This window comes from Vipera berus (assembly GCF_964194415.1).
Source record: "Vipera berus genome assembly, chromosome: 6".
In the NCBI taxonomy this organism is placed as follows: Eukaryota; Metazoa; Chordata; class Lepidosauria; order Squamata; family Viperidae; genus Vipera; species Vipera berus.
In genome coordinates, this window is record NC_138208.1 from 62,109,881 (window position 1) to 62,124,949 (window position 15,069).

A 15,069-nucleotide genomic window follows, 5' to 3' on the forward strand; every position below is an offset into this window, starting at 1 on the left:
AACCTAGAACTAAGGAGAAACTTCCTGACAGAACAATTAACCAGTGGAACAACCTGCCTCTAGAAGCTGTGAATGCTCCAACACTGGAAGTTTTTAAGAAGAGACTGGACAGCCATTTGTCAGAAATGGTATAGGGTTTCCTGCCTGAGCAGGGAGTTGGACTAGTTGACCTCCAAGGTCCCTTCCAACTTTACTATTGTTATTAAGAAGTCTTCCTCAACCTAGCATCCTCCATATATGCTTTTACTTTTAAATTCCACATTGTAGACCATCTAATGTAACTGGAAGGTACAAAGCTGGAAAATCAAATCAAAATCCGATTCTCATGAGTCCTGCTCCTGAACTTTAAGAGCAGAGACTAGAGTTGATAGAATTAAGTGGTACAATTAATCAATTAATTCATGAGTCATATTAAAATTCAGAGCAGTCTCCCATGGGAAGAAAGTTCAGGTCTGATGATATTGTCATAAACAATTTATGTTCATCTCTCTGAGTCAAGGTATGCATTCAAGATGATCTTTCAAAGAATAAATGTTTTGTCAGTGACAGTTTTCTTCTTTGATCATTAGCACTGCAATAGATTTTAAATGTTCATTTTAATTGAAAGAATAGGTCCATTCATAAGAGTACTTGAAAAATCAGTCCTTGCTACTGGAGGGAATTTGCTTTTGTCCACAAAACATTTTCTAGTTCTTTTTGCCCAGAAATATAAGAATTGATATTCATAATTAGGGCTTATTCTAACATGCAGCAGAACCATTTGTGCTGCTGGGGGCGGGGAAGTAGATATTTTGAAATTGGTAATATGAAATTAATTAGAGATAGATTTGTTGAAATATATATTATGTTCCTTTTAATATATATATTTTTATATTAACAATACATTATTATTATTATCAATTATTTCATTAAAAATATTTATAAATTGTTTGAATTACCTATAAATACTTTGTGCAGATCAATAACTTTAACAAATAGAAGTTTAAACAAATTTAACCAAGAGTGCTTCTCATGCATACATCACACAGCATGGCAAATATAATTACAGTCTAGCTTCTAAGGGGTCTTAAATGTCTATAATATTGCAAATTAGCACTGTACAAATTATAATATTGCAAATTAGCACTGTACAAAAAGGGAGAAAGTTAGAATCTCAACAGTTCCTATTTTTCCTTTTTATTTATTTTTTGGTTTTTAATTGTTCTTTTTATTAAACTAATACTGATAGAATGTTTCTCTGTCTTTATTTTCAATAGTCATTGAAACAATAGAATGTTAATAATTTCAACTAATACAGTACAAGTATCTTTTTAAGATTTACAAAAATAAGAAGGAAAAAAGTTCCCAAATTTAAAGAAAGACATTTCTATTATGGTTTCATGTATAATGCCTTCGCAACTTTCATTCAAGAATTATCTTTAATCATCCACAAAAGTATCCTTTTCCTAGAATGACCACTGTAGAACGTCAGCAAAGGTATAGAAGACTTCTCATCTATGTTGCCAGATGCCCCATCTGTGCAATGGCTGAAGCTGGTGAGGCAGAAAGTAGCAGTGCTCCAATCTGAAAAAACTGTTACATAAACATGGAGGAACATTGTCCATGGGGTTGCAATGGGTTGGACACAACTTTGCAACTAACAACAACAAAAAAAAACATTGAATAGATATCTCAAGGCTAGGAAAGGAAGCCAACACAGGAGGAAAAGGCCTGCAATTTAAACTCTGGAGCAGATATATATACATACATACATACATACATACACATACACATACATACAGAGCTTGACTTTTGTGTTCTGCATGTACAGAGCTTTTATCTTTTCTGCAGTAAAGCCAATTACTTGGCTAAATCAGGGCTTTTCAACCAGTGGTACAGGTACTACCTGTGGTACATTGGCACCTGGCAGGTGGTATGTGACCATCCTAGAAAAGTGCTAGCGGGGGAGGGGAATGAGCTGAAACGGTGGCAACACCGCACAAGCCTGAGCGAGAGATGGCTGGAGCTGCAGGGCTGTCAGGGCTCAGTGGAAGCACCAGGATCAGTGCCAGGCTCCAGCTGGAGCTCGGCGCTGATCCTGGCACCTCTGGGCCCAGAAGTGCCAATCAGCTAGAATGTTGCAGCATCCACAGGGTATTGTGATTTACATTCAGATGCTTGGCAACTGATTCATATTTATGATGGTCACAGTATCCCAGGGTCATGTGAAGTGACCAAAACCTGCTGCAACCACCCAGCAGACGGGGGGAATAAAAACCAAACACCCCACCCCACCCAACCCCCGCTGCCAATCCTCAACAGAAATGCTCACAACAATGAAAACTTCGGACAGGAGGAAGAGCGCTACCGGGCGGGCAGGCAGGTGTCTTGCTCGGCTGTGGCTAGGGGGGCACTTTTTTCAGTGCCATTGTAACTTCGAACAGACACTAAGCAAACTGTTGTAAATCGAGGACTACCTGTACTTCATCACTTTTTTTTTGGGTCATCAAGTTTTTGACACCTTGCTAGGCGACTGGTGGTACTCGGATGTTGCCATATCCTAAAAGTGGAACAATGGGTGAAAAGGTTGAAAAGCCCTGGGCTAAATCATGTCTCTGAAGCTTCTGCTGTAAACACATTTCTTGATTGCAGGACGAGGCTATGGAAAGTTAAGATTTATTGCTAAGCCAGGGATGAAATCTGGATACCTGGGACTGTAAAGGATGAATGCATGAATATATGAGTAGCTGCCATGGGTCCGGCTGTCTTATTGCAGGCAGTGTTCTCTTTTGCCCCATAGCTACAAGGCTCATTAGTACCTAGAAGCTACTTCTCTTTATCATCAGGAATTTCACCACTACAAACATTGTATCAATTCTGGTTCAGTCCACTGTGCTGTTACACTTCAAGGACAATCAGGTCCTTGATTTGACTGACTGCTTGTGTTGGTTTCTACAATGCCTTGCAAAAATACTCAGTGTTTATCTTGCCCTATATCTGCTGTCATTATAGGCTAAAAACAAGGGCTAATTTGAAACTACTCTTGCAAGTAATGAGTACATGCTTAGGCATCTACAGTTGGAGGTGGAGTGAGTCATGCAGTCCCAGGAAAAAATGCAGCTGCTCTAAGATGATAATTTCCCCAAAGAACCTTTGTGCCCTGAAGTGCTGCACAGCCCTACTACCATCAGTTTAAACAATACTGAACATCATATATAAATGCTGACTTAGCTGTTAAGCAAATGTTAAAAGAGGTTTCTTCCTACTTTGGCATTTACTGACTGCTTAACATAAAATTATCATTCTGTCTGGTAAAGAGAATTCTTGATTGCCAGTATAGAGGAAAGTTTGATATATTTCCCTATGTACAACAGAGCCCTTTTTCTATTTGTCTATGCCAAAAGCACCTAGAAATCTGCAAGCACAAAAATGTACAATTAAAAAAAAACACAAAGATCTCCAAAATTCAAAGAAAAGAAAAAGGAAAGTCTTGGTCCCATCAATATCTGAGATCTTGCTTCTTTCATTCTGCATACAGGTAGCCTTCAGTTTACAACCTGTTCCTTAGCAAGCATTCAGAGTTATGACAGATTTCCACAGAAATACCACATAGTCATGTGATCACATTTTGGGTGCTTGACAACCACCCTACATTTACAGTTGGTTTTGCTGGAAACCCGTGTTTACTTTCAGTTACCAGCAAAAAAACACTAATTGGCTAAAATGGGTTCATATACAGAGCCTTGGTGGAGCAGTGGGCTAATGCCTCCTTAAGTAACACCAGCTGCCTGCAATTAGTGCAGGTTCGCATCCCACCAGGCTCAAGGTTGACTCAGCCTTCCATCCTTCCGAGGTAGGTAAAATGAGGACCCAGATTGTTGGGAGCAATTAAGCTGACTTTGTAATAATGCCTCTTGGGGGGGGTTTGAAAGCCCTAATAAGCAGGCGTATACATAGAATGAAGGCTACTGCTAAGCTTGTAAGCCGCCCTGAGTCTTCGGAGAAGGGCGGGATATAAATGGAATTAAAATAAATGAATAAAAAATATCGTGACCATGGCATTCACTTAATTACCACAATATTTGTTTAATGACTGTCACAAAAAAGGTAACAAAATCAGTGCGGTCACATGGTGGCCTGCTTAATGATTGCTATGACCTACGATCGTAATTCTAGACTCAATTATGGTCATAAATCAAGGACTACTTTTATTACCCTGACCAGTATGACCACTGGTCCTACATTAACTGGAACCACTGGAAATAAAAAGTTTGTCTATGCCTGAACTGATCTTCAGGTCAGAAGATACTAACAAAACATTTTAACAAGAAACGGAGGGAAGAGTTTCAGTTTGTAATACTGCCCTTTCTCTGTGTGCTCACTTGACCAAATTCTGCATTCATTTGTGTTTTGAAAGTTCTATGACACACTTTTATTTCTTGTTTTGTCTGGATCTCCTGACCTTCCTAGCCTTCCTAATCTGTTGCAAATTCTTAATCAAACAAGCTCTGACACACAAAAACAGATGTAACATGAACCATGGAATGTTTCCACAAGTAATATGACTGATTCCAGGAAACACAAAACATGTTTTTACTTGGACAAAGACAGTTGTTGTTGTTTTTCAGTTTCAGTTTCACTTCTAAATAATTTCTCAGGACTGGTGCAAAGATGGGTATTATCACACAGATCTGAAAATCAGGTTTGCTGTTACAAATCCTTAATTATAATCCGCCCTGTCTTTCCTCCAAAAATTGACATTCTGTAAGTTCAGCAGTAGATAATTACATATAAAGGGCCTAGACCTTGAGGGCTGTCACCACCTAATTCACTCCATGCATTATTAAATATCAAAGGTTGCTTTAGTTGCTGACTCAGCACTTCCTCCCCAGCGTTAGGCCTTCGCTTTGTTCTGCAGCATATTTAACCAAAAGGACGTTCTCTGTGAATTGTCATTCAATTCTGTTCTGAGCCCCAAAAAATAGAAAGAACAGCTGTCACAACCTTTCACAATAGCATTTGCTACAGGGACATATTTTCCAGGGCAATAAAATATAACTTGCTGAAATGTTATGATTTCTCCTTTTCCCTCTGCTGCCTTTTTTTTTCTCCTCCACCTCTCACCTCTTTTTTTTTAAAGCGACTTACATTAGTGGTAATTGAGTGAAATGAATAATGTCCTTGAAATGCAGATTGCTTATATATTTTCATCCTCCCATCAGGAACTTAGAGAAAGTAGCAAGTTTTGTATAGGCAATGAGAAATATTCAAACCCCTATTAAAAATAATTTGGACAGGTTAAGGAAAACCATCTCACAGAATGGTCAAACTTATTTATTTATTTATTTATTTATTTATTTATTTATTTATTTATTTATTTATTTATTATTTATTCAGTTTATATACCGCCCTATTCCCAAAGGACTCAGGGCGGTTTACAAGGCAAAATTTAAAAACAATCCAATATAAAATTAAAATAAATTAAAATAAATTAAATTAAGTCTAGCCACAAAAAATAAATCACAATTTAAAAACATTAAAACCCCTCAGTCCAGGTTAGCTAACTCAAAAAGCCAGGTTTTTAGGTCCCGGCGAAATGAACGAAGGTCGGGGGCAGTCCGGAGTTCCGTTGGCAGTTGATTCCATAGGGCAGGCGCGCCCACAGAGAACGCCCTCCCCCTGGGGATCGCTCGTTGGCAATCCTTGACCGGCGGTACCCTGAGGAGGCCCTCCCTGTGGGAGCGCACAGGACGATGGGAAATTGACGCTGGCAGCAGGTGCTCCCTTAGATAATCCGGGCCCATGCCATTTAGGGCTTTATAGGTCATCACCAGCACCTTGAATCTCACCCGGAGGGCAACTGGAAGCCAATGCAGCTCGTGGAGAAGAGGTGTTACATGGGAGTATCGGGAGACTCCCGTCACAACTCGCACGGCTGCATTCTGCACCAGTTGAAGCCTCCGAGTGGTCCTCAGGGGCAGCCCCATGTAGAGAGCATTGCAGTAGTCTAGCCGGGAGGTCACAAGCGCATGAGTGACTGTGCGTAGGGCATCTCGGTCCAGATTCTATGCATGTCTTTTATTTATTTTAAGGCCCTTGCAGAAAGATATCTAAATCAGAAAACAGGAGTTATAACTGATCTAAAATGTAAAACAACTGGAATTTTCTCTCTTTTTTGAATGCAGTTAAAGCAATCTCCTTTGCTCTTCAGATGTAGAATCAGTATCTCTAAGAGCACCATAATGTCTAAAGATTACAATTCGACATCTGGAGGGCAACAATTGAGAGGAGAATGCACTAATTTCCAAGGTACTCATAAGAGAAAAACACAGATCAGAAGAAAGCTGTCTTCCTAAGTTAAGTATATTAAAAAAAAATCCATTTAGTGAAAATGGAATGACTTTTCAGAAATATATTTCAATAAGTTAACTAGTTATTGATGAGTTAATAAAAGAAGGCAAACATGCAAGTCTATTTTTATGGCAATCTGGAGACTTATTATCGAGTAGTTTACCAATTAAGTCCATTTCTCTGTAAATTCAGGTAATATTTCAATCTGATTTTGTTATAGTCTAACAATATTATAGGAAATGTGCACATTTTCAGAGCCAAATAAACAAAGAAATAAACTAAGTACATGCTGGATTTCACCCAGCAAGAATAAATTACATATTATTATTTCTACAACTTTCTGGCTTCTGCATAGCACAGATATATTATTTTATTACTTAAAATTGAGGTATTCAGAAGCCAGAAAGTTGTAGAAATAACAAAAGGGAATCTATTCTTGCTGAGAGAAAAAGAATATACTAGACTTTCATAACCTGGTGCCTTAAGATATGTGGAAAATACAACTCCCTACCAGAATGACCTTTGGGCCTTCTGACCCAAATTCTAGGCATGCTACATCTACATCAGGGGTATCAAACTCGCCACATCACATGACGTGTCACAACGTATCGCAACTTTTTCCCCAATGCCGGAGGTGGGGTAGGCACGGTTTCGGCATGACGCATCCGGCCCGTGGGCTGGCAGTTTGAAACCCCTGATCTACATAGTCTGCCTTCGCTGCCGCCTTCCTGTACTTCAGTCCATCTAAACCAATTTGACACATAGGACCACTCATGCTGGTAATTATCATACAGTTCAATGCCTGGAAAATGTACTTGCATTTTTGAGCAAACACATGAACATGCGAAACAAAATAATATACTCAGACTCTGAAATTGAGACTTCTGAAATACACTATCACTTTTGGGAGGGCAGAGTCACAAGCTATGCAGACTACTCTCGCATGGCAACCATGTGTTAAAATGTTTAGGAAGCCATCAGAATTGTAGCCAAATTTTGTACAATTGCTAATTCAAAGTTTTTGAACTCAATTAAAAGGTTTTGAACCTGATTGTTTGTCTTGTGCAGGCATGAATAGGTTGCTTTTTAAAATCTTTTTAAATTGAATGCAGCATAAATTGAATGCAGCGCCCGACCTTCGCTCCTTCCGGCGCGATCTGAAGACGCATTTATTTGAACAAGCCGGCTTGGCCTGATGGGGGATGGGTTGGGTTTTTATTGTCATTTTAATATATGTATTTACTGTTTTTTAGCTTGGGCATATGTTTAATTCTTTTTTAACTTTTGTATTTTTTGTATTTTTATATGGTTGCCCTGTTCACCGACCTGAGTCCTCCGGGAGAAGGGCGGTATATAAATAAAATTATTATTATTATTATTATTATTATTATTATTATTATTATTATTATTATTATTATTATTATTATTATTATTATTGTTGTTGTTGTTGTTGTTGTTGTTGTTATTGTTATTGTTATTGTTATTGTTATTGTTATTGTTATTGTTATTGTTATTGCTTTAACTTCTATATGTTTGGTCTAAGATTTGGTCTAATGTACAAAACATAATGTAAAATAAAATGTGTTTTTCTACTTGTCTTGTTCCCAGAGAAAGGTAAGAATAGGCAGCAATCTGCAATGCTTATGGCATGTCTGTCACGTAGAAAAAGGTCAAAACCTGTTTTTCTCACTCCAGAACTCAAATTTAAGCTACAAGAACGAAGAATTTGAACGAATGTTAGAAAATTTTCCTAGCTGTAAAAGCAGTTCAATAATGGAATCAATTAGCTGGTGAGGTGATGGGCTTCCCTTTATTGGATGTTTTCAAGCAGAGTCTAGGCAGACAGTCAATGCTTTCATTCGGATTTAATACTGAGATTAGACTTAATGGTCTAAATGGTCATTCCAATACTATGATTGTAGCATGGAAAGAGCTGCTCATTGCTCCCATCTACATTAGAGAAGGATGTCCTACCTCCCCCCATTTGCAAATACAGCTCACTAATGGTTAATCTACTATTTAAGCAAGTCAATGTATAAATGGATTAGGAAGCTAAACCACTATTAGAAGTGGAAAAGAATACTGTGATGGGATTTGAGCACAGAGCTTGTAAGGTAATTTCATGGATGCAGCATTTCTCACTGGCAGCTACATTTTCTTTGGATCGTGATAACTATTTGTTTGTAAAATAATAACCCATATCCAGCCCTGCTTCTTTTCATCCTACTGAATTTTAGCACATAAAATTTTTCTTCAATTAGTATTTGCCAAAGAGAAATTCATGTTTCATTCTGAATTAATTTACATATTTCTATTAACTGACACATTCAAGCAACACACATCTGGATCTAGATCAGGGGTGGGGAAAACTATGGCTCCTTTATGATCTGTTGACTTCAACTCCCAGAATTCCTGAGCCAGCAGGATTCCTGACTGGCTCAGGAATTCTAGGAGTTGAAGTCCTCAAGTCATAAAGGGGCCATAGTTCCCCACCCCTGATCTAGAGGGCCCAGGTCCACACCAAATATCTGGATACAGATAGTATGAGAGTAGTAGGTAGGAGGGTGGTCCAAATGCAAATCTGCAAACTAGTATTTGCTTCCAGTCTTAGAGCAAAAAAAAAAGATTTAGTCCAACTTAATCAAAATACTCCAATAACTGAAATGTGAAAGAAAGCTCCACTCAGATGCTGGACCCATTAAAGAAATATGAAATTACCTATAGGAAAAAATGGACACAGTTGATAGTTCATGGTTAAAAACAGGGTCCTAGGAATTCAGCCTTTCTAGAAACAGTTTATTGATCTAATAACCTGGTCTCAGATCTCAGTGATGTGAACATAAGCAGTTCTATTCCTCACTGAAAAACTAAAAAAAATGGTATTGTACATTAGATTTTAAAGGCTGGCAAAGATATATATGCCTATGCCTGGAACTTACAACTGTCAGCTTGAGCAGCAGATGCCTCTTGGATTTTACCTGACCTCTACTATGGTTAGGACAGTTATGACTTTGACTGAGCCAAACATTTGCATTTGTAGTTTGCAACAGCCCCAATAATCCCTCATCCCCAGTAGTGAAGTTAAGAAATCACCATATACCTGCTAAAAACAGTATATGAGGGGATCTCATAGACAAGACATCTCTCTTTTATTAGTCCAAAAGCCATGATGTGTGCAGTAACTCACACGAGGTCTGATGCCTTTGATCATCCGGTAGTTTGCCTCTCTACAGCTGCTTCAACCACCGGGAGGACACTTTGAAGTGATTAGGAGCAGATGCTTTGCTGACAAACAGTAGCATGGATTACCACTGCTGTTCACTGTGATAAGGACACTTTGATGATACCTAAAATGGGTACTTAAGCATCCTTGAAGTCAAAAGACCCTTAGCATCCTTCCCCTTTCTGACATGTCTTGGAGCAGTTGCACACTATCCAGGGCAGATCCTCATACTTCAGTTTGAAATGCTGACGTATTATAATATCCTCTGACCCACAGTGTAACTTTGTGAGTTCCTTGGGGATGACATCAGCTGTAGCCTCATATTCAGGAAGGGGCAGCTCCTCCTTTTTCTGATGCATCCTCCTCATCTTTGTTGCAGGAAAGGGGATGGTCTGATTGGGCGAAAGATTAGTGTTAACATCATCTCCTTTGCTTATACCAGAGGCCCTGTCTTGATCTCAGTCTCCAAAGTACCAGCTAATGGCACCACTGATATCATGGAAGTGGCACGTTACTAAAATCTATTGTTTGTGATGGAATGTTGAATATATCCTGGAATGTAGAATAACAGGATTGTTACAGAAAAGATTTGTTAATGCAGGAGACAGGGGAAGCATGACAAACAGATTCAGCACAACCCTGAGGGAGGGAGGGAGGGAGGGAGGAAGAGCAAGAGGTGGGGGAAAGAGAGGTCCTAGACCTAGGCCATACATTCCAACTATATTTTCCTTCTTGATATTTCCAACTTTGGCATTTGAGTTGCCAACCAAAAGCAGCATTATCTGTTGATTTCAAATTGATCATAAAACTCATCAACCTCTTCTTCGTATCAGTAGTTGTAGCATAAATTTGGACAATTGTATTAAAGAGTTGACGACAAAGTTTGAGTAATATTATTTCATTATAGTTTGCATTGTTCCCAAGTATTTTCTGTTTCTCTTCTTTTCATAACTATGACAGAATACCATTCTTTCTTTGTTTTACATGACTTGAGTAATAGGCAGTGCGATCTATTGAATGGTGACCAATTCAAGTCCATCTTAATTCACTAATGCGTAAGATGTCAATGTGTAGTGATTCATTTCATATTTCACTGCATTGAGCATATTCTTGCTTCTTCCATTCTATGTTCCTTTTTACATAAATTTAAAGTTTTAAAGAGAACATTAAAACTAACCCAACCTAATATAGGAGACCAAATAAAAACAAAAAAATGTAGAAAGAAAAAATAAAAGAAAAAGAAGATGCTTCCTTTGCAGAAAATATAATATGATTACAAAGTTCTATCTTACTCTGTGATTACAAAAAAGCTCACTCTTTCTACTATCCATTTTGTCTCTTAATTATCAAAACCATAAATAATTTCAATTTTTTTCATGCATAAGGGGTTTCCAGTCAGCCGTAAATGTAGATGTTGTCTTTTTTTAAATAAAAAAAATTAATTTAGTCATCTTCAAGCATATAGTAATCTCACTACAATTGTTATATATAAAAACAAAGTTCCATGACTTGTTTCTAATGGCCTGTCCATTAGTCCCAAAACAAAAGCCTCTGGTTTCAATAGTACTTTAGTCTTTAAAATCTTCTGAATTAAAATATATATTTATATCTAATTTTGGGAGCTGTTTTACACATTCACCAAACATGACTACCTTTATATATTCCAGATAATTTCTTTGGTGGCAAATATCAAAGATATATACATTCTGTGTTCACACAGTAATTCAGATTTTTTTTCTGCATGGCAAATATTAATCCCAAAGGGTTTAATTTAGCCAGATTATATGCAAAATTATTTTTCTGAAACATCTTCAGTTCTTCATCAATAGCATGTTAAGTGATGGGGAATTCTAGGGAAGTAACAACAGACTAAAGATGACTGTGAGGAAATGAGAAACTGGAGAATTGATTGGCAACTTTGAATTCCTCTCCAGAGCAAGGAAAGAACCAGGATTGCCCATAAGTACTCCATAGAGTAGCTCCCTACCAGTAGATGATAAGACAATGGTCTCTGGTGGGTTTTGCAGTACTGGGAGCTGAGGGATTATCATCTTTAACTGATCTGCAATCAGTTACTTTATGGACATAAGGTTCACATATTACATTTCTTAATCACTTCTGAAAATTGCTTGTTAACAGCTTTTGGGATTTTAAGAACCTTCACAAAGGCAAAATTCATTACACTGGGTGAATTTTCTTCCACCCTTTACTAAAGAAGTTTTGTGCAATTTTAAGAACTATATTTTTTCCTCTTTTTTTGAATAAACAGAAAAGATGATTAGAACATTGATTTTGGAGAATTATAAATGGATTAAGGTCCAGAAAGACTTGAAATAAGATTTTGAAAATAATTATAAGAATCTTCCCTATGGATTGTTTAAAATTTTGTAAAACTTATACAGTATATAATGAGATTTTGAAACTATAAGAAACCTTTCCATGGGAAAGTGTTATTGATTAGAAAGAAAACATTATAAGAGGGAATTTTGAAAGCTGGAAAATAGAGGGATCCAGAAAGAGCTAAAAATTATAAAGAAAAAACCTTGTGCTGCCACCATGTGGCTGTATGGGGAAATTATAATATGCTATCTTGACCTGGTCAGCCAAACCCCTCCTACCCTATGACATATTTCCTCCTTCTCCTGATCATGTGCCTTACACCCCGCCCCTTTCTGGGATGGACTTACTCCTCCTTCTCCCTGGGGACTCTCCTCCTCCATAACAGACACACGTGCTCCTCCATGACCAGCAGACACACAGGCAGACACTGAGTCGCTACTGTCTTTTGACCTTGGAAATATCGTCCATACATCATCTAATCCACCTCATCTGCTGTAATCTACTCTGCATGCAAATAAAGGTATTTCTGGATGATAAAAGATATTTCTATGAGTTCTGCTATCTAGAGAAGAGCTGTTATCAGTGATAATATCTGCCTATATAGACCAGCACAGGGATCTTAGCAAGGGGAATAATCATTATATGACAGCTTGATCCAGAATAAACCTATTAATACAGAATGGAGCAAAAATATCTGATTTTGGCAAATACAAGGACATTTCAGAACAATGCACTCAGAAATTATTCTTAAGACTATCTGCTATTATAAAAACAAAGAGGTTATAGCAGAGGAATAGATTTTATGGAACAAAAGATAGACTGAGGTTGATTCAATTGAAGATCTGAAAGTGGATTTAAAAATGTCAGGCTACAAGAATGATATGGAAACAGATGCTACACCAGATTTGTTTATTGGTAAGGGATGACATATAAGAAGAGATCTTTTGAGAAAATATCAGAGAAGGTGGTAAGTTACCGAAGTTGCTTATACTTGTCTTGATGGAGGGGATGGTCATTTCTTTATATATCTTTTTTTCTTTTTTCCTTACTATTTTTTCCTTCTTATATTTTTCTTTGTATTAGTTTTTTATCTTTGTATCTGTAAACTTCAATACAAATATTATTTTAAAAATAGCATGTTGAGTGATATCAGACCTGAGGAGCCCATCATGGGGCACTATATTTTCAATTATTTTACATTTTATATATATGTGGTTTTCTTGGACCAGTGCAGGAGTGGTTTACCATAGCCTTCTCCCATTAAGTATGAAATGATGTTTTGCCATTGCCTCTAGCTTCTTGCTATATTGCTGCTGCCCAATATAAGTCTCTGCTTGCCCTAACTGTGCAACTGGATTATCTTCACGCCTTGGGCAATCCTGCTGGAATTATCTATAGAAACTTAATGTTCCCAAATAAGCCAACATATCTTATTTTGAAGGGTAATTACTTGGGGGGAGGGAATTAGTTTAAAGAGGATGAATTAAAAGCAGGGGAGAGAATTGGGGGAAATCCGTCTTTCATGTGCTCCCTTCAACTGGTATCATTACACTATTTTAAAATTAAAATTGAAACTTAAAAATTATATACAAATATTATGTAAAATAGGTAGGCATGAATAGGATAGCCCTGGTGCCACAGTGGTTAGAATAGAGCATTGCAGGCTAACTCTGCCCACAGTCTGGAGTTAGATCCTGATGGGGCTTGAGGTGACTCAGCCTTCCATCCTTCCGAGGTCAGTAAAATGAGGAGCCAGATTGTTGAGGGTAATATGCTGACATTATAAGCCACTCAGAGAGTGCTGTAAAGCACTATGGAGTGGTTTATAAGTCTAAGTGCTAGTGCTAACGCTATTAATATAGGCATGTGTGGGAGTTTTTTCAGATGGGCAAAGAGAAATTTTCATCAAGATCCGGCAGCATCAGCCCAGCTGCAATCATTTTAGTTACAGAAGCATTAGCAAACTTGAGATCCTCAGTGAGCCATGGGCTCACGTAGTTTTGCTCCAGCATCCTACCTCCCACCTGGTTCATCTCATTCAACCTAAACAAATAAACTAGCAGGCTAGAAAAATAACCCAGCTGGAGCCTTAACACAAAAGTCCAACTGTAATACTTAGCACAGTGGAAACACTTAGAACACCTTTTTTAAATACATGTATAATTTTTCATTAAAAGTTTTACAAAAAACATAAACACAAACACAAACTAATGAAAAGTAGAAGAAGGAACAGGAAGAAGAAAGAAAAAGTGTAAAGAGAAAAAGTAAAAATAAGAAAAAAAGACACTTTCAACAGCCTTTGCGGGAAATATAAGTACAATTACAAAATTATCTCTTACTCTAAGACTACAAAATAAGTTAATTTTCTATTATCCAGTATTTCTTTTCTAATCCTCACAACCACAAATTGTGCTTTTTGAAACACTCTGAATATGCTGTTCTCAAAATGGATGAAGGTTTTGTTTTGAATTTCAAAAACAACTGTTTTGAGATGGAACAGGGAAAGCTGGGGAAGCTCAATCAAGGATGGAAACATTTAAAAAAAGAAAACGTGGGGGAAAATGAATTATAGGACTTGGTTTTTAAACTCAAGTTCAATAAACTACTCTTCAATAATATTCGGGCACTGTTGTTTTTCTCATTTTGTGATATTGTCTTTTTCAGCCCCTTACAGGTTTTTGCTTACTAATTCCTGTCCTGATTTATGCCCATTGTCATTCTTGGTTTTCTTTCTGTATTTTTCCCTCCTCCCTCGCTATTCAATTTTTCCCATAAAACTTCCACACTATTTTTCTTGGCTTAATCTTGATTTACTATCTTTGCTCTCCTCTCAGTCTCTTGTTAGTCTTTCCAATCCAGCTGATATTGGGTAGAAAGTGTGTAGCAAGATTCAGGACTCTGCCTGTTTGTCTATCATCAGAATAATTCCCCTGAACCAGAGCAGAATGGGACCAGATTTGATGTGATAAGAGAAGCCATCCAAAAATGGATGGGGTTTGAAATTGGGATAGATATAATTGGGGGCTATGGAGAAAGATACGTCCCTATGGAAGTGGCTTGGAATACTGATGACCCATTCTTAAGCTGTTTCCTGTTCCTTCCTGATCATGTGACCTGGAGTTGGAAAGCTCATAAGGAGTTGGAAAAAATTTCCAGATGTATGCTGTGCCTGCTTT

The 15,069-nt window shown here is 37.5% G+C and overlaps 1 protein-coding gene across 1 annotated transcript in view; it reads right to left on the minus strand.

Moving 5' to 3' along the window:
• Positions 1–15,069, minus strand: part of CACNA1I (calcium voltage-gated channel subunit alpha1 I) — a gene marked incomplete at both ends in the record, with an annotated part of 359,559 nt that overhangs the window by 130,779 nt on the left and 213,711 nt on the right. The window lies entirely within an intron of this gene.